Genomic DNA, 18638 nt, shown 5'->3' with positions numbered 1-18638 from the left:
TTGTCGCTACTCTGGTTAATATAGGGACTCTAGCTGGGTTAAATGTTCAGAACATTGTGGTCATTTTGTGTGTTAAGCATCTTTTTGGGTTTCTTTACTGTCCTTTCGCCTCTCTTTGTGGTTGTTTTGCATGTTTTTGTGGTTGTTGTGTTTGTTTGTGGTCATTTGCTCTCTATGTGTGTGTCTTTGTAATCGTGTTTCTTCTATTTGTAATTTGTTTGCATATTTTTGCTTGTTTTGCACATTTTTGTGGTCTTTTTGAGTCTCTTTGTGATAATTGTGCCTGTTTTTGTTGTTTTCGGTTCGTTTTGCAGTCTGGCCTTTTGCAGTTGTTTTGTCTTAGTTGTCATTTTGTGTCTCTTCGTGTGTATGTGTTTTTTTCTGACCCTTTGTAGTCATTGTGTGGCTTCTTGTGGTTGTTTTATTTCTCTTAGTAGTCTTTTTGCATCTCTTTTTGGCTGCTTTGAATCTTTCTGATCATTTTATGGCTCTTAGTGGTTATTTTTTTTCTCAACTTGAGTCTCTGTGGTCGTTTAGTGTGTTTTGTGTTTCTTTGTGATTGTTGGGTCTTTTTGTCATAGTGTTTTGTCTCGTTGCACTTTGCATATTTTTGGTCGTATTGAATCTTTTTCTGGTCATTTTGAGGTTCTTTGTGATTGTTTTATGTGTTTTGTGTTTTTTTTCCTGGTCATTTTGCATCTCTCTGTAGTTGTTTTGTGTTTCTTTGTGGCTGTTGTGCATCTCTGTGGACAATTTGTGTCTCTTTGTGGTTGTTGTGTCTATTTGTGATCATTTAGTGTCTGTTTGTGTCTCTTTGTAATAGTGTTCCATCTCTTTGCACTTTTTTGGATATTTTTGGACGTTTTGCATATTTTGTGATATTTTTGAGTTTCTTTGGGATTGTTAGCATCTTTTTGAGTCTCTTTGTGGTCGTCTTGTGTCTTTATGTGATCACTTGCATCTCTTTCTTTTCCTTTTAGATGCTGTGTGCCTTTCTGAGGTTGTTTTGTGACTCTGTGTCTCTGTAGTTGCTGGTAGGTTGCTTTCTTTTGTTTGATCAAAATCCTGTAATTATGAAACGTTTTTCTATTTCAGCTTTGCACTACACTGCTGTTTTATACTTGTTGTTGTTGTTGTTGTTGCTGGTGTTGTTTTTTTTCCAGGTGTAATGGTCGCTGCAGCTGTTTAGTGCCGATGAATTTGTCATGCATCCGAACTCTGTATGACCAGATGTTTGGATAAAGACGTCGTACAGCTGTGAGCTTGGCGGTATGTATCCGAGTGTTTCTGCTCATTTAAACAGAACTTTGGATTGAAAGTGATGCTGTTGTGTGTTCCAGAGATCCAAACAGAAGGCGACGCTTCACTGCGGTCGGTTGTTTGTTCTTTACCTCCACTTTAGTTTTTCATGTCAGTCTGAAGCTCTCTGAAGTGACTCGACTGTGTTTCAGCATCTCAGCTGATCAGAGTGTTGATGGTGAACTACGGCAGGACCAGTGTGGAGGTTTGCCCCTACAGCGCCCCCCGCAGGCAGCCGCCCAGCACCCACTGTAGACTCCCTGAAGCTCTGCAGCTGATGGCCAACAGGTCACACAGCGATGCAGACACACAAGAATAAAGCAACAGAGAACTTAAACAGCGTCACATGTCTTTACCATCACGCTGTCGGTCTATCAGTCTCTGCAGATGAACATTTTCCTCATCTTTGCACCGTACAGATGTTCTGGCTACAACAATATTCCAACACCTTCTCTTAAAATGGTTTTAAAAAAAGCAGAATGACTCGTTTCCTTTGTAAAATAATAATTTAAACGGGATGGGTTGTTAAGATGGCAAATAATTTATTGGAAAATAACAGTGTCTTTTTCAAAGAAAAATTTCTTAAAATCAAGAACTTTTTTGGTATACAAGAAAATTATTTTACAATTGTGGGTAATTTTTAATAAAACACAAAAGTATCATACAAGCGAGAATGTCTCTCAGAATTTCTTTTTGTGAAAATGAAGGTTTCTACAAATACGGTTTTGTTTCAGTTGAAAAACTTTCTCATAAAGATTAAACGTTTCTTGTACGAATTACAGTTTCTCATTAAAAAGAGAAAAGGAGGAGTTTCTTTCAAAATGAGAATATTTTTTGTTAAAACACGTTTTTCTGTCTTTTTAAAATCATTTTGTGTCTCTTTGTGGTTGTTTTGCATTTCCTTGTCATTTTGCTTTTATGTGTTTTCATTTTGTGTCCCTTTTATGTTTCTTTATGGTCATTTCGTGTGTGTTTTCAGTATTTTTTTCTCTCTCTGATTGTCTTGTGTCCTTTCATAGTCATTTTGTGTCTCTGTGGTCATTTTCCATCTCATGTTGTCTCTTTTTAGTCATGTTGTGTGTCTCCAGCGGCTATCTTTCTAACTCTTGTGTGTCTGCTGTGTAATCCGTCCATGAATCTGGGCTCTAAATGAGTATCGGGTGTAAAAGCTGCTGCTGAGTGACTGCAGCAGATAAGGAGGAGGACAGTGTAAATACTGGAGCTGCTGAGGGTCTGTGCTGACTCAGTGTGTGTCTGTCTCACCTTATCTCGCGGTGTGTAAATGCATGAGGCCTGTGAAGCGACGCAGCCGCCCGAGGCCGAAGCATTTTAATGAAGCAGATGAAACTGTGTGAAGACCTGAGCAGGTTTCTGATCAGCTCTGCAACAGGAATCCATTTATGGAAGCATCAGCCGCACTGACGCCTCCAAGTCCCAGCATGCACCTGTGAAAGATGCTAAAGCTTTTCATGTTTTCTTCATGCTCCATCTTTTAGGGCTGAAAGGTGAAGCCACTTCCAAAAAAATGCAGTTTCTCCAAATGGCTGCAAAAGAGATGCTTGAAAGTCCAGCAGCTGTTTAGCCTTCAGTAGAGGTTTGGTATGAGGGGTTTATTGTGTTTCATTTTTGGTCATTTATGTCACTGTGGGGCAATTTTAAGTCTCTTTGTGGTTGTATTGTGTCTATTTGTGGTTAATTTTTGTGTCTTGGCAGTTATTCAATTTCAATTCAATTCAATTTTATTTATATAGCATCAATTACAGTCAAATCGTCTCAAGACGCTTTACAGAACCCATATGCCTGACCCCCAGAGCAAGCCCAAAGGCGACAGTGGCAAGGAAAAACACCCTTTTAACAGGGAAAAAACCTTGAGCAGAACCCGGCTCTATATAGGGGGGACCCATCTGCCTGCTGGCCGGACGGGTTGAGAAGGACAGAGGAGGGCAAGGGGGAGGGATGGGAGAAGAGGGAGGGGTGGGAGAGCAAGGAAAACACAACACACATTTGGATACATGTATGACAGGATATGTGACACAAACAAAGTATAAGCTAACATTGAAAACTGACTCATAATTTACTCTTATGATGTACGGCTCTAACATTAAACATACTCCATATATAGCTAGCAGTAAAATTCAAACAGTATGTAAGTTAGCATAACAAGTATAGTGAAGGCAATGCAGAGTTGACTGGTGGAAAAGGGGAGTTGGAAGCAGAGGGCTGGAGGAAGGTCAGCAGCAGCATCCCACAGTGGACATGGTGGAGACTGGACCAGCTGGTGGAACATCGACCGCAGATCTGAAGCATCCAGCTCTGGGACCAGGGACACTCGGAGAAATAGCACAGGGGGAAACAGAGTGAATGTACTGCAATAACGGTATACATATTAAATGTAAAGGTAGATAGAGAAGGGCTCAGTGTGTCAAGAGAAGTCCCCCAGCAGCCTATAGGCCTATAGCAGCATGACTAGAGGCAGAACGAAGGGACGTCCAAGAGGGAGTCAGCTGTGCAAATGAAGACACAAGCCGAACCTCTGTGGGTCACCCAGTCAGCCCCAACTATAAGATTTGTCAAAAAGGAACGTTTTAATCCTGGTCTTAAAAATAGAGAGGGTATCTGCCTCCCGAACCCAAACTGGGAGCAGGTTCCACAGGAGAGGCGCCTGATAACTGAAGGCTCTGCCTCCCATTCTACTTTTAGAAATTCTAGGAACAACAAGTAAGCCTGCAGCTTGAGAGCGAAGAGTTCTACTAGGATAATATGGTACTATCAGATCTTTAAGATATGATGGAGATTGGTTATTAAGAGCTTTATATGTCAGAAGAAGGATTTTAAATTCTATTCTGGATTTAACAGGAAGCCAGTGAAGAGAAGCAAGTATGGGGGAAATATGATCTCTTTTGCTAACTCCTGTCAGTACTCTCACAGCAGCGTTTTGGATCAACTGTAGATGTTTAAGAGAGCTATTTGGACAACCTGATAATAAGGAATTGCAATAGTCAAGCCTGGAAGTAACAAAAGCATGAACTAATTTTTCTGCATCACTCTGAGACAGAATGTTCCTGATTTTTACAATATTACGCAGGTGAAAAAAGGAAGTCCTACAGACTTGCTTTATGTGTGAGTTAAAGGACATGTCCTGGTCAAAAATAACTCCAAGATTCCTCACAGTAGTACTGGAGGCCAATGTGATGCCATCCAGAGTAACTATTTGCTTTGAAAGTTTCTAAGATGTTTGGGGCCAAATACAATGACTTCAGTTTTGTCTGAATGTAACAGTAGGAAGTTAAAAGTCATCCAGGTTTTAATGTCCTTAAGACGTTAAGAGAGTTATATTGTCTCATTTTGGTTGTTCTGTGTCTATTTGTGGTTGTTTTGTGTCTATTTGTGGTTGTTTTGTCTGTATTTGTGGTTGTTTTGTGTCTATTTGTGGTTGTTTTGTGTCTATTTGTGGTTGTTTTGTGTCTATTTGTGGTTGTTTTGTCTGTATTTGTGGTTGTTTTGTCTGTATTTGTGGTTGTTTTGTGTCTATTTGTGTCTATTTGTGGTTGTTTTGTGTGTATTTGTGGTTGTTTTGTCTGTATTTGTGGTTGTTTTGTCTGTATTTGTGGTTGTTTCTGTGTGTATTTGTGGTTGTTTTGTCTGTATTTGTGGTTGTTTTGTGTCTATTTGTGGTTGTTTTGTGTGTATTTGTGGTTGTTTTGTCTGTATTTGTGGTTGTTTTGTCTGTATTTGTGGTTGTTTTGTGTGTATTTGTGGTTGTTTTGTCTGTATTTGTGGTTGTTTTGTGTCTATTTGTGGTTGTTTTGTGTCTATTTGTGGTTGTTTTGTCTGTATTTGTGGTTGTTTTGTCTGTATTTGTAGCTGTTCTGTGTCTATTTGTGGTTGTTTTGTGTGTATTTGTGGTTGTTTTGCATCCCTTTGTGTTTAATTTTGTCTCTGGTCATTTTGCATCTTTTTGCAATTGTTTTGCATCTGTTTGGAGTCAATTTGCATCTATTTGTGGTCATTTTGCAACTTCTTGAGGTTATTTTGTTTGTTTGAGGGTATTTTGCGTCTCTTTTTGGCCATTTTGTGTCTATTTTGAATTGTTTTGTGTCTTTTTATGGTCATTTTGTGTCTATTTGTGGTCATTTTGTGTCTCTTTTGGATTGCTTTGTGCCTTTTTATGGCCATTTTGTGTCTTTGTGTGGTAATTTTGCAATTTTCTCGAGTCTATTTGTGGTCATTTTGTGTGTCTTTATCATTGTTTTGTGTCTATTGTCATTTAGTATCTCTCTGGTTTATTTGTTTACATTGTTGGTCATTTTGCATCACTTTATTTTGTCTCTTTTTTGTTATCTTATGTTTCATTGAGGTCATTATCCATCTTCCTGCAGTTGTTTTGTGTTTATTTATGGACATTTTGTATTTATATTTGGACATTTTGCATCTTTGTGATTTTTTGTGTGTCATTGTGGTGATTTTGTGTCTCTTCATGATCATTTTGTGTCACACATTTTAGTCATTTTTCTAAACTTTAAGAAAATGGAAAAGATCTGTATGTAAAAACAGCTGGACAATTCTTTCTTATTCTTCAGTCTTTCATAATAACAACATAATGTTTCTGTCAAATAATGAAAAATATGTGTAAAATAGCAATATTTTTTCTGATTAAAACACAGTGAAAATGGTATCATTTTATTGACAAATGTTGTAAAAGAACAAATTGTAATTTTTAAACTACAGAATTTACTTTCAGAATTTCCTTGCATTGTTTCTTCTTTACAGAAAACATGGAACTTCTTTCTTTCTTTCTTTATCAGTTATCTGTAAATTACACAAAATAGGGAAAATCTGTCAAATCAAACCAGGTCGCAGTTAAAAACTTCATTTTTAAACATTTTTTACAGCGTGGTTTGGGTTAAATTGAGTTGAAGTGGTCATTCCACTGACAAAAATCCACATTTTATTATGTAAAATGTGAACAATCAGACAGCGTCAGAGGATCAAAGGAGGATTTTTCTCTTTAACAGACTCCGTTTCATCACGGAGGCTGCAGCGGCCTCATTTATTGATGAGGCAGCTAATCAATACGTCGTGTTCTACAAATGACGGAGGTGTTCGCTGATATTTAATGGATGCGCCCTGCCGCCTCCCACGGCTGATTATTAATGGATCAAATGTGTCTGATCAATGGAAGCCACTCCCTCAGGTGAAGAAGAGAAGAAACACGTCCGGGTTTATGGGATCGTGAAATGTGATCGGTTTATTATCAGGTTTTTAACGAGCTGCAGAGAGAAAAATAAATATGAACACGAAAAAGGTGAAAACTTCATCAATAATAATAAACACAGAAAAGATGCTAAAAGCTGATTCATCACTGAGTTAAAGTGGATTCATGTCTGCTATAGGTCTGGTTGTGTTTGGATGTTTCTCCTGTTTATTTGTCATGAGATGGAAAACCACTACATTTATTTAGCATCTCTTTATTCACTTCTTTGTAGCTGTACTGAAAATAACACAAATTTGGTCAATTTTTGAGTTGTTTTACAAATAAGAAAGTGGATTTACACGGCTTTTAGTTGATTTGCATCATCGTGCATCATCTTTTGTCATATTACATTCTTTGTTTGCCTAAAAATCACTTTCTTATTTACTTATTTGCAAAAAAATTAAGCCAGTTTATGTCTTTTAGTTGTTTTGTGCATTTGGTTTATGAAAACTATTTAAACTGAGTCGTCTCTTTGAGCCAGTTTGTCATTTTGTGTCTGTTTAGTTTTTGTTCTTTACAAAAAAACAAAACTTTGCATTTTAGTTTGTGTTTTTTTTTGGTCATTTTAGTTGTTTTCAAAAAACTGTGTGTTAGTTATTTTACAAAAAACAAATGTTTTATTTACTTATTTTTCTCTTTAGTTTTCTCTTTAGCTGTTTTCTTTAACTTTCAGTTGTTATTTATTTTTCATCTCTTTGTTTTACATTTTTTCCTTTTCTTTTCTTTTTGCATTTCTGTCTTTTGGTTGATTTCTGCAATTTTTTTTACTCACTTCAGTTTTTTTCCTAAAAGCAACAAGCTTAATGTACATGTTTTCAACTTGTTTTGGTTCTAAACTAAAACTTTGTTAATTGATGCCTCTTTAGTCCCCTCTTTGCATCTCCTTAATTGTTTTGCTCATATTTTGTCATTTTATGTTTCCTAAGTTATTTTTCTGTTCATAGTTATTTTACTAAAACTAAATTTCCTCTTTTTGCACTCTTAGATTTTTATTTTATTTATTATATTCTTTATATTTTTTGTTGTTTTTGTTCCTTTTGCTGTATTTTTTTTATATCTTTCCATTAATTTATGCTGCTTTTACTTGCTTTTGTCTCTATTTGTTTTGTATGTCTCTTTAATTTGATTTAAAACCAGGGGCGATTCAAGGATCAGAGGTTTAGGGGTGCTGAGCACCCAGAGGTGTCTGGCCAGGCAAGATAAATTTCACTGTTTTGTACATTTTAACGCAATTTAATTCCCACATTTGTCAAAGAAAAGCATAACACTTTTTGAAAAAGTCTGTGACTAAACCATCCAATCTGATAAAGGTTATTTAAATGCTGAGTCACAGCAAAGGAGGAATGCACTGGAATCTTAAAATAAACCTATCACACCCCTAATTTCTGGGAAAAGATTACTAATTTAGATGCAGCAGCTCCTTAACATACACATAAACAGCATGTATGTTTGTGGAGTAAACCAGCCCCCTATACTGAGCACCAAAAACACCAAGAATGGACCTTGGACTTTATTTTTGACTTTTATTTGAAATGCGATGCACAGAATCTCTTTCCCTGGTCTGTTCTCTCTCATCTCCCAGAGTCTCTCCCTGTTCTTCTCCTCCTCGTATAGTGAAATTAAGCAAATAGTAAAGCATATAGATAATTAGGAAAATGTAATGAAGACGTCCTGTTTAAAATGAAGTCCACTGATATCTGTTAAGTGTGCTTCTGGAAAGCATTTAATGTGGGGAGAACACATAACTTCCATGACATATATGTAAAATTATATTGTGAAAGGATGTTTTTCTTTGTCATCGTTGTGCATGCCTCTATTCTCTGTTTGTTTTCTTACTTGGTTATTCCTGACCTTGCATTCTCTCCTCCCCCTTTTTCGTCTCTCCCTCTTTGGACTGACAATCATACACAAATAGATTGCATTCAACTAGATGAAAAATTACATAAATATGAAAAAATACCAATAAGAATACAAATAAATAACGTCCTCTTTCTCTTTGTGCTGTCAACCTAAAGGCAAATAACCAAACAATGCATTTTATATCTAATAAGAGATATAAACTCTGATACATTGATCCAACTTACAACATTACTCATGATAGATAAACCATTTCATTTTACACTCTTACCTGAACCTGGCTCTTTAAAAATAGAAAAAAAAATCAATCTTATGGCCATGATGAGACTGTCTGTCTGTCTGTATACACACACACACACACACACACACACACACACACACACACACACACACACACGTGTGTGTGTGTCTTGCTATCATTGTGGGGACATACCATTGACTCCCATTCATGTCTAACCCCTAACCCTTACCCTAACCCTAACCTTAACTGAACCCTTACCCTAACCAAAACAATGGCTAACCCTAAAGAAACGTTTTTGAACTTTTACTTTTTTCAGTAACAACAACATGGCCAAGAAAACACTGTTTGAACTTGTGGGGACCGAAATGAGGTCCCCACAAGTGACATAGTTTTCGGTTTTCCTACAGTTGGGGGGGACATTTGGTCCCCACAATATAGCAAAAACATGGGCACGTACACACACACACACACACACACACACACACACACACACACACACACACACAATAGGACTTAATTGGCATCCAGTCAGTTAGCTAGTCAGTAGCACCTTGGCTTTAATATTAACACATGCACTGACACAACAGCTAGCTTCTCTCAGTCCAGTTCAAACAGACACTGACGACCTGTGACGTTTGCTAGCTAGAGAAAATGTCAGCTAACTCCTACCTAACAACATAAACAGTGACATGTGATTAAATGCAGCAAACACAAGGACTTAATGTATGGTTAGGATTAGGACGTAGGACGTAATGATAATAATGTGTTGGTATTGAATGGTAGAAGTTAAGAATTGTGCCACGTATCCTGATTTTAACCAGGTACTTACACTACTATGGAACATGTGCTTCTGTGGGAGGCAGCGCTTAGCTCTGCAGGTAGAGGCTCAGAGCCCAATTTGGGCGGGATCAAACCATTTTTGAGACAAGATAAGGGGAGAGGAGTGCTGTATTTTTGTTGTTAAAACATTACGTATCAACCAAGTGCTGTATGATTTTTACACTTTTCTGGTTTGTTAAAAAAAGGCCATGCAATAAAAAAAATCTCTCAAACTTTAGGGGTGCTGGGATTCAGTTTAGGGGTGCTTGAGCACCCCCAAAAATGGGCTAGAAACGCCTATGTTTAAAACAGCAAAATTTCAATCAATTTGTCTCTTTTAGTTGTTTTGTGTGTTTGGTTTGTGAAAAACTACTAAAATTGAGTAAATTTGTGCATCTTTTAGTCGTGTCTTTGAAACATTTTGTCATTTTATTTCTGTTTAATCATTTTTCTTTACTATAAACGAAAACTTTGCATTTATTTTGGGGTTTTTATCATTTTAGTTGTTTTGCAAAAAAAAAAACCTTCATTGATTAATGTGTTTTTTAGTTGTTTCGCCTCTTTGTTGAACAAAAACTTCTAAAATGTGGTCAGCTTTTATTTCTCTTAGTTACCAACCAGCATCTCTTTGTCATTTTAGTCATCAGTTGTTTTTTTAGTTCACATTGCTGTGGTTGTTTTACTTCATGCTAATATAAATAATCAAATCTAGACATAAAAAACTCAGAGATTGAAGTTACAAAGCGTAAAAATACAGTAGAACCATAATAAAAACAGAATAAAGGGATGAAAACAGTGAGCTGAAATAAGGCGGTGTAATGAGCCTTTAATTAAACTCTATTGAATCAGTTTCTTTCCTTGTCAGCAGCAGGAAGCCGCTCTGATGTCCTCATTAAAACACTTCCTCCTTCACGCTTCACTCTCTTTATATTTTTATTTAATATGTGCTGGAAGGAAATTGCTTATTTTTCCTCTCTGTGTGATGCTTTTATTGCCCCGTCGCTGCTGCTTTATCCACACCAGGATTTAAGGACGGAACTCTTTCTGGTGTTTAATCAGGATTTAGGAAACAATCAGGAGCTTTAGTTTCCTGAAGTTGCAGGTTTCCTCACTCAAATATAACTTATTTTAACAACAATAAAACTCTGTCAGTCTGTCTTTTAACCACAATGTGACGTGTTCAGGAGGTTAAGTTCAGATAATTAGAGTTTTCATCTCAGCAATTTGATCTGAAATGTTTATTTATTCTAATGTAGAACCGATTCAAACAGAAAACCTGTTATTTTATTTTCAGTAACACCAGCACAGCGTCTCTTTGTTTAATATTTTATATCTATTCAGCTATTTAATTTATTTTAAGGAATTTTATCCTCATTTTTCTGTCTTTTTTGTTTCTGTAGTGGTTGTATGTTAGCCTAGCCGCGCTAGACAACCCACGGCAACGAATTTAATTCTCTGCCAGGGTGGGTCTAGTTACCCTCCATAAGGCTCGAGGCTGGATGCTCCTAAAACTGGCCGGACCAATCACCATGAAGTGTAGAGTCAGAAGGCGGGAGTAACTGAAGTGACGACAGAGGCGCGACGACAGAAACAACCAGCCCACAATAAACAGTTATCTTTCGACTCGCTTTGGCCACAGCCCTTAAAGATTTGAAGCTAAAATTCAACTTGAAAGATAAACAAAGGATGGCACTTAAGTGTTTCATTGAGAAACAGGGCCGGCCCTAGGACTTTGGTGGCCCAAAGCAAGATTTTTTTTGTGGCCTCCAAAACATGCACAGGGCAACTACCAATCACGTGCACAGCTTGTAATTGGGTTAAAACACACATGCACATGATTAACAGCAAATATTCAGCCCACTCCTGAACTTCCTTTTTGGAGCCATGATGCCATCTCTAGTGCTACTGCTTTTCCATCTGTGGCTTCTCCAGACCAGTGTAAATTTTATCAAGTTTTGAAACGGTGTCCGTGGTGTCACTGTGGCCTAACTTACACACGAAGCATGGAGTCACCAACTGACTGCTGGTTTATTTTTTCTTTCCTGTATTTTTCCCGTATAGTTTTCTAATAAGCCAGTTTAAATTGATATGTTACCATGATGATTTATATTTTAATTGGAATAAAGACAGGCATGGGCATAACCACCATATCAGAAGTGAGGGGGACAAATTTTTCAGAGCGATTTATCATTCTCTTACATTTAATTGCACCGTCCTTAGTGGCTAAAGAACCACATAATCCCTAACAGCCACAGTACAATACCAGGGGACCAACTAGGCTAGTTCTTTAAACTATAAAGTATAAAACTTTAAACTATAAAATCTAAAGTTTTAGTGGCCAAACTCTAGTTGAAGTTGACAACAATGTCCCTTGAACATCTACTGGACGAGTAGCCAAAGGTGCCAAACACTGAACATGAAATGATTCAGTACTGCCTGGTTTCTCCCTGCTATAGATATCTTATTTTCAGGAAGTTATAATCTCTCCTTACCTGTAAAGACCCTACATCCTTGTCCCTGCTGCTGGCCTCTGATCCATCTCCTCCCTGACTCTGCTCTTTCTGTTATGGCAATAAACATAAAAAATGTGGTAAGAAAATTCTGAAATAGCATTAGGAAGAGTAAAAATTGCAGTAGAATTTAACCTCAAAATCACTTTAACCCAAAGATACATATTTTTTTCTCAGCCACTTATATATATATTTTTTTTTTTTCATCTCTGCAGACCCTGCATGGTCAACATTACTGCTGGCCGTCGCCTCTGGTCCATCTCCTGCCTGACTCTGCTCTTTGTTATGGAAATAATCATTAAAAAATCTGAAAATCAAAATTCTGAGATAGAATTTGAAAGAGAAGCAGTAAAAATAGTTGTAAATTTAACCACTTTTATACCATAGATAGCCTTTTCTTTTTCCCCTCCCTGACTCTCCTCTTTTGGGACCAAAAGACTTAAATACATGGAGAGCAATTGTGAGCACATCTTCTGCCCAGAAATTAAAGAGGACTGGGTTTATTCCAAGAATAAACTAATTAGCAGTAATGTAACAGAGGCAACAACATTTGAATTATTGTTAACTAGCTTAACATATTGATATATATTGCCACGTTTTACCTTGTCATCATTTAGCTAACAAGTCCAACATTGTTTGCATCCAACAAGGTCACACAACTTACACGGTTTGTTTGGAAAAAACTGTGTAAAGTTTTTTGCTTCTTGCTGGCTCTGGCTGGTTTGCTAAACATTACTCCAGACGCACGTTCAGCACTGCTCAGCACAGCAGCACGTCTCCTGTGGAACACCTGCGTTAGCATGCGTTCATGGTGCATTCAAAGACGGCTCGGGAAAACACGTTACTGGATGCTAATAACGGGTTTAGCTGTTGTAACGGCTGAAAAAAGTGCGGGGGGACAGAGGGCCCCTCTGGCAACCACCGTGGTTGCCAGGTTATTCCGAAGCAAGTAATGTTAGATGGCAGTCTGTGGTCAGACCATCAGACACAGTCAATTCGGGGGCCCCTAGTGGCGGCGGGGCCCTAAGCAGCCGCTTAATTCGCGTATAGGGAGAGCCGGCCCTGATTGAGAAGAAAGACGTATTGGACTTATGCCAACGGGATATGGCAAATCCCTTAATATACCAGTTGCTCCGCGGCTCCGCTGGTTGGGAAGCTAATGGACTTAGCCACAATCCGCCGGTGCTCTAGGAACTACGTCAGCCTATTTGTTGCGTTGATTGGTTGTATACCTACCCAATTGCTGCAGAGGGATTTGATAGACAACCTTTTAGCCCGCCTCCCTCCCTGTCGAGCTTCCCTAGACCTTTGTGCCGTCAGAAACATGGGTGTAGCGTGGCTAGGCTAGTTGTATGTCCTTTTTATGTCCATCTTTTTACACATTTTACAAGTTCTTTTTTTTGGTCTTGTCAGCATTTTACGTCTTTTTCAGTCATTTTATGTTTATTTTTCAATAAGAAATTTTAGTTTCTTTGGTTGTTTTATGTCTCTTTGGTCATTTTATGTTTTTTTATCTCATTTTACTTTTTTGTTCTATTGGTTTGTTTCTTTTGTCATTTTACACTCTCCTGTCAGTCAGATTCATCAGATTGATATTATTTTATTCATGCACAAAGACAAATGTACATTCTACCAAAGCAGTTCACAGCAGATGAAAGGAAAGCAGAAGTGCTTTTAGCTGGTGGACCCAAGCAACCGAAAACATCCTCACTTTTGTGATTTAGGTTGTTTCTTTTGTCATTTTGCATTTTTTTAAAATAATGTTTTTGTCATTTTACATGTCTCTGGTCATTTTACTTTTTTATTATTAGATTTTTAGTTTTCTATTTCTTGGATGTTTTTACATCTCTTTAGTCACTTTTTTGTCATTTTTAATTTTTTGCCATTTGATGTATTTTTGTTTTGTTTTTTGTGATTGTTTTGTCTTGTCGGTCATTTTATGCCCTCTTCCTTGTAAACTTTTCGATCATTTGACTTCATTTATTAATTTTTTAATTATTATTTTATTCATTATTTTTAGGAATTGTTTGACGTCTCTGGAGTTACTTTTTGGGTTTTTTTTTAGGTTGTTTGTTTCTTTATCATTTTGCTTTTTCTTACTTTTCTGGGAGATTTTTTGTGTGTTTTTTCCCTCAGTTTTACACCCTCTTTGTCCTTTAATGTTTGTAAATAATGTTTTATGTCATTTTACATCTTTGAACATTTTTTTAATCTCTGTCGTCACTTCATGTCTTTATAGTCATTTTATGCTTTTTAAAGTCTTTGTTACATGTATACTCCTTTTATGTGTTATTACATTTTTGTATGTGTTTTCAGTTGTTCTATGTCTTTTCAGCCATGATACATTTTCTTAAAAACCTTTTTCTTCTTTCTGTAGTTATTTTACAAGTTTAAAGCAGCTAGAGTTAGTAAAAGTTAATGAAGTTATTGAACTTAACATTTATTTATGCCTCATCATTTATTTGTGGATTAAAACTAATTTTAATTAATCTGAACATACAAACTCACTCCAGTAAAAGTGACATTAGAATAAAGCAGCTGACCTCAGCTCAGATTGTTGAACTGTGGCTCCCTCTAGTGGTCATTAGCTGCTCTTACAGGGTCCACAGAAAAGCCGCTTTCGGGTTTCATTTTAGTTCATTGGGATGCACAGTGGTGTACTGTTTGGCACTTTCGCCTTGCAGCAAGAAGATCCCGGGGTGGGCCTGGGATCTTTCTGCATGGAGTTTGCATGTTCTCCCTGTGCATGCATGGGTTTTCTCCGGCTTCCTCCCACAGTCCAAAAAATATACTGAGGTTATAATTACTTACTCTAAATTGCCCGTATAGGTGTGAGTGTGATTGTTTGTCTGTATATGTAGCCCTGTGACAGACTGGTGACCTGTCCAGGGTGTCCCCTGCCTTCGCCTGAGTCAGACTCACCCTCCATGACCCTAGTGAGGATAAAGCGGTGTATAGAGAATGGATGGATATATATCGCCAAACTCCATCCCACCCTCAGCCTTTCTGATACAGAGAAACTCATCCACATCTTTTCTCTTCCCAGCTGGACTGAACACACTTCTCATCAGGATCCCTAGCAAGAGCCTGCAAAAGCTCCAGTATATTCAGAACAGCGCTGCTAGGGATCCTGATGAGAGTGCAGAAGCAACACCATGTCACACCCATCCTCTGTTCACTCCACTGGCTCCTAATATCCTCCAGAATTCACTACAAAATTGCTCTTCTCACTCATCAGTGCTTTCATGGCAATGCTCAAGCATACCTGTCACCAATCATCAAAAAGAATCCTCTACACTAATAACTGTCACCTCCTCCACCCAACCAGAACCAAACACCGGACCATGGGAGATAGAGCCTTGACCTCAGCCGCCCCTCACATATGGAACTCCCTCCCTGAGCTCCTGAGAGCTCCACAGACAGTGGATGCTTTTTTTTTTTTTTTAAAAAAAGGCCTAAAGACCGTTCTTTTTAACAAAGCTTTTAATGTTTCTATTTTTACCGCCCGGAAAAAACGTCGTTTTCCGGAAGGTATTGTTTTGAGCTGCATGGTCTTGCTTGCTTGTTTGTCTGTAACAATTTGGTTTCTTAACTTGATAAATATTGATGTAGCCTCACCATATTTGGTACACAGGTGTACCATAATAAGACACAGATCAAGTTCGCATTTGGTGACCTTGACCTAATTTTCAAGGTCACAGGGGTCGTCTTTGTAAATGTGGTTTCCGCCATGACATACAGATGACCTCGCCGGGCGGTCCAAGTTTGGTAAAACTTCTTGTTAATTATTATTTTATCCGATTGTTTCGTTTCTATTACATGATTGTTTTGTTTTTATCTGTTTTATATCTTCAATGTAGCCCTTTGAGATTTTGCCTAAATGAAAGTGCATTACAAATAAAATGTATTATTATCATTATTGTTATTATTGCTTTTAACCAGTGCGACTGTGTTGGCAGTCCAGGTGAGCTCCTCAGATAAATGAGTCCTCAGGAGCTTGAAGAAGCCCACTCTGTCCACACCCACACCATTAACACATAGTGGAGCATGGATACCCTATGCCTCCTGGAATCAGTGACCATCTCTTTGGTCTTCTTAGTGTTCAGCTCCAGGTTGTTCCTGAAACGCCACCCTGCCAGCTCCTGTATTTCCTCCCTGTACGCTGTTTCATCACGCCCAGAGATGAGGCCAACAGTGGTGTCATTGGCAACCTTAATGATGGTGTTGGAGGGGGGGAACGAATGCTGAGTGTCAGGCTTACTGCACTCCAATGGAGCAGATGAGGGACGGTTCTGACATAGGTGGATGTCATTTTTGGACCAAATGTCCAGAAATGGCCACAAACATAGTGAGTGGATAGCAATTATGAACAAAGTCAGAGGGATAAAAAGTAAAAACAATTCAAAATGCATCTGTCTGTGGGCAGCCAACAGGACTTCTGTAGGTTTATTTGTGTTTCTGCTGTTTCAGACCTTAACATGTTTCTGTGCCTGAGTCACATGAATCGATGTGTTTTAGCCGCTATGCTAATATGTTGTGTAACATTTACGTGGGTGGTGTGGGGACAGAGTTTGATCGACCCTGAACGACCCTCCTGGTTTCTGCTGAAAGACCCTAAATGACCTCACAATGGGTTAAGGTGCAGCAGCATGATGTGAGTTTGAATAGGAGCAAGTTCCTCTGTTAATTTCAGAAGCAGAAATGTGCAAATAAAAGCAAATATCTGCTAAATCTCATTTTCTGTGGCTTCAAATACAGTAGAAGATGACTGTCAAAATCAGAATCAGCTTTAATGGCCAAATGCACACACAGTATACAAGGAATTTGTTTCAACTGTTGGTGTCACTCTAGGAATAAGGAAAAGAGAACAAATAAAAATATATATACAGGTATTTACACATTTTGAAACAAATATATACACACAGTCATGCAAAATGACAATTGCGAAAGTGAGGGCAAAAAAAATTAATAAAAAGAAATTATTCAGGAAATTGCTTTTTTAAATATTGATTTTTAAGGTGGACGTTATGTACAGTCAGTGTGTAAATTTATATTCTTTTCAGAAATTTTACTAGATATTATCTAATTTAACAAAAGTTAAATTAACAAAACAGGAAAAACTATAGAATAGATAGTTTATTTATAATTTTTTAGCTTTTATTATACATACTTTTTCTTTTGAATAACATCTGTGTAGGTTCTCATTCATCTAGGTAATGGTTATCCAAAGTTGTTTAAGTCAATCCACTTTCTTAAAGTCCAGTGGATCTTTTGAATAATAGCAAAAAAATACATAAAAAACACTAAAAAATCTATATGTTTAGCTTAATTAAAAAACAATATAAATAGTGTCATTTTGTGGTCACAAATTGCAAAAGAGTTAAGTATTATTTGGACATAATATATTAAAAACAGTGAAATACTGTAACATCCAAAGACTGCAAAAAATGAAAATAATGACAAATATCTGTAAAATAATGATTTTTTTTTGTCATTGTGAATTTTATTACAATTTTTGTCCTGAAATTCAAAAATGAACATGTGAATTAATGCTTTATTCTGTGATTTTATGAGTTATTGACTGTAAAATAACTGATAAAGCAATTGCTTATTTAATCCTTAATGTAGAAGTTTTTCTTTCTTTCTTTCAGATAACAGCAAACATCTGAAAAACAGTGAGAATTTTTGCTGATTCAAATACAGCAAAAATAGTTTGATGTTTGTTTATTCAGTACTGACGCTGCTAATTTAATGGCAGTGATAAAAAAAAAAAAAACATGTATTATTTTTATCTAAATGTCCAGATTCTGTCTATTTCTTCTGTTTCCACTCTGGAAATGTGAGAATGATTAGTTTTTCTATTTTCAGGACTTCGCTGTGTTTGTTGTTGCTGCTGGTTTCATCCGGATCTTATCGCATGGATGCCGCTCTGTTTGTGTTTGTGTGTCCTTGTTCAGCAGGTCAATTAAACAAATGAGTAAACGATTGATGCACAAAGGCAACTGTGGCATGAAACCCTTTAAGGACACACACTGAAAAAACACTCAAATTTCAAAGTAGTTTTCATTATATTCTTAAAAATATACATAAATATATCAATAATATCCCAAATGGATGTAAATGTCAAATTAAATCGAATTTCCCTCAGATTCAATAAAGTATCTATCTATCTATCTATCTATCTATCTATCTATCTATCTATCTATCTATCTATCTATCTATCTATAAAAACATTCAAATAAACTTTGCAATTGCGAATAACCATTAAATTACTTGATGAACTGTTTAATATAAATCAAAACGTATTTTCTTTGTATTCATTTGGTTAAATTCAAAATTAATTCAGCATAATTCGAGCTATAAATTTATTTAAATTAATATGCAATTAGTGACAATCAACAGAAAAAGAAGCATTGGTTCTGAAATTTTACAGATTTGTGTGTTAAAGGAGACATACACCCCCTGTCAAAAGTTTTGAGACGAGTTCTAATTTATTTGAATGAGAAAGTGTCGCAAAACCTTTGACGAGGGTGTATCTTGTATAATTACGTACATTTTCACAATAAAACTTTTTTCCATCAGTGTATCATGTCATCAAAACACAGCTTTTACAATACAATGCAATACAATAATTTTAATAACAATATCATAATTTAAT

The 18638-nt window shown here is 36.9% G+C and overlaps 1 long non-coding RNA gene across 1 annotated transcript in view; it reads left to right on the top strand.

The window, feature by feature from the left end:
* Positions 1 to 18638, top strand: part of LOC110968369 (uncharacterized) — a 116017-nt gene that overhangs the window by 9446 nt on the left and 87933 nt on the right. The window contains exons 2-3 of the long non-coding RNA XR_007945240.1: positions 981 to 1034; positions 1164 to 3697. This is a non-coding gene — a long non-coding RNA (uncharacterized LOC110968369). The remainder of the gene's footprint in view (positions 1 to 980; positions 1035 to 1163; positions 3698 to 18638) is intronic.

Source organism: Acanthochromis polyacanthus, chromosome 11 (genome assembly GCF_021347895.1).
Source record: "Acanthochromis polyacanthus isolate Apoly-LR-REF ecotype Palm Island chromosome 11, KAUST_Apoly_ChrSc, whole genome shotgun sequence".
Taxonomy (NCBI): domain Eukaryota; kingdom Metazoa; phylum Chordata; class Actinopteri; family Pomacentridae; genus Acanthochromis; species Acanthochromis polyacanthus.
The sequence above is the reverse complement of the archived record's forward strand: the minus strand, read 5'-3'. Positions and strand labels throughout refer to the sequence as shown.